Source organism: Nematolebias whitei, chromosome 19 (genome assembly GCF_014905685.2).
Source record: "Nematolebias whitei isolate Nwh7 chromosome 19, NemWhi1, whole genome shotgun sequence".
Taxonomy (NCBI): domain Eukaryota; kingdom Metazoa; phylum Chordata; class Actinopteri; order Cyprinodontiformes; family Rivulidae; genus Nematolebias; species Nematolebias whitei.
In genome coordinates, this window is record NC_056516.1 from 20473357 (window position 1) to 20475227 (window position 1871).

Genomic DNA, 1871 nt, shown 5'->3' on the forward strand with positions numbered 1-1871 from the left:
CAAATAAAGAATTATATATATATATATATATATTATACTTCATTTGTTATGATAGTTTGAGTACAACCAAATCTACAGGGTAAATCATGTCACTAATTTTGACACTTAAGGCAATAGAAACTCAACGGGACTCGGTTTAAAAACTGTGATTGAAAATGCAACTAAGCAGACAAGCTCAAGTTTCAATAAGAAAGAAAACCAAAACATATGGGGTATCAAATTCAAGCTGTGGATGACAGAAATACAATGAAACATCTCTAAACAACACTATTTTAAAGTTCAGTAAGATAAAGTCTGAAAAATGTAATATCTGGAAATGGAGGACCACTCCTCCTGCATCGCATGTCCTCAAAAGACGGTTGCTGATGCAGTAAATAGTCTTGTTGTATTTAAATATTACAACCTGTACAAGGTGCTACACTTCTAGATAGGCTAAATAAGGAACAGAGCTTTAAAATGTGGGTTGAAATTCACCTTGTTTTTGAAAAACCGAGAGCTTTATGAAAACGTCACCGAAATTGATGCGAAAAAAAAAAAACAGACACCGTCACTGGAATGTGAAGAATTCAAAATGGCAATTACCAAAGATTTATAATGCAGAACAAGATAGTAATCCATATTTTTATAACCGGAAGTAAGTGGTGAGTTAAAATGGCGATGACGTCATCAGAGACAGCACTGTGTGCTCGGAAAGGGGTCATATTTCCAAGTGCCTACTCAATACTGTCTAACATTATGTCTGATTCAGATAAATACTGTATTTTCTGCCGTACAAGTCACTCCGGCATATAAGTCCAAATATGTCTAATAAAGTGAAAAAAAAAAAAAACATAAATAAGTTGCTTCACCGGTGTTGTGCCAAAAATCAACTGGCTGCCAAATGGCAGCCACGGCACATGGGAGGACTCCTAGCTGGGTGGTGGAGTAGAGGAACAACATATAAAAGCCTAGAGGGCCCTCTAGCGGCTGAAACTGGTAATGTTTACTGGTCCATGCCTAGGAATGAACATTTCAAATGTCACTCAAAAAGTGGGTTATAAATATGGGGTGAAACAAAAAAAACAACAACATATATTAGTCACTTCAGTGTACAAGTTGCAGGACTTGCAAATTTTTGCAAAAAGGTGAGACTTATATGCCGGAAAATATGGTACAGTGTGTTCCCTCACACATGGAAATGTTCTTATACTGCAGTTGATGCACAACCATTTTTCACTAATCTGCACTCAAAACTCCCAGTTGAAATATATATATATGTATTAGAAAAATGCATTAAAATGTATTCAAATGACATTTGACTATTTATTCACACTGTTTAAATAATGCTTAGTTAAATCAACGTTGGCAGCTGAGATCGTTCTTCTTTACAAATGTTCTCAAGTTCACTCAGGTGGAATGGAGACTGTTGATGGACAGACATGTTCAGGTCTCTTTCAGCTCAAGGTTCAAGCAGTCTTGCCGAGCTGCTCTAGAACTGTTACAGGCTTGCCACTAGCACAGGAGTGACCTGTGTTGGCCTTGCTGTGATTTAGGTTATTGTCATGTTAGAAAGTGAATTGTCAGAACAAGCTGAGTCCTAGAACTGGTTTTCATTAAGAACATCTCTACATTTTGCTCTTTATAGCATTAACTCAGTCTTGTTGAGTCTTCCAATTCCTCAAAGTACTGAAAACTCCCCCTCATAATGCTGCTCCAATCATGCTTCACTGTGGGCAGTTCCTAAACATCTACATGCCACGTCAAACTAATGCCAAACAGTTCAACAATAGTTTATTCAGGCCAGAGAACTGTGTTCCTCACAGTTAGACAATCCGACTATCTCATTTTCAAGAGTTTTGCACTGTAGAGAAGCTTTTGTACTGTGTGTATAT

General features: G+C 37.1%; 1 protein-coding gene across 1 annotated transcript in view; it reads left to right on the top strand.

The window, feature by feature from the left end:
* col16a1 (collagen, type XVI, alpha 1) overlaps positions 1 to 1871 on the top strand; it is a gene marked incomplete in the record, with an annotated part of 59772 nt that overhangs the window by 30976 nt on the left and 26925 nt on the right.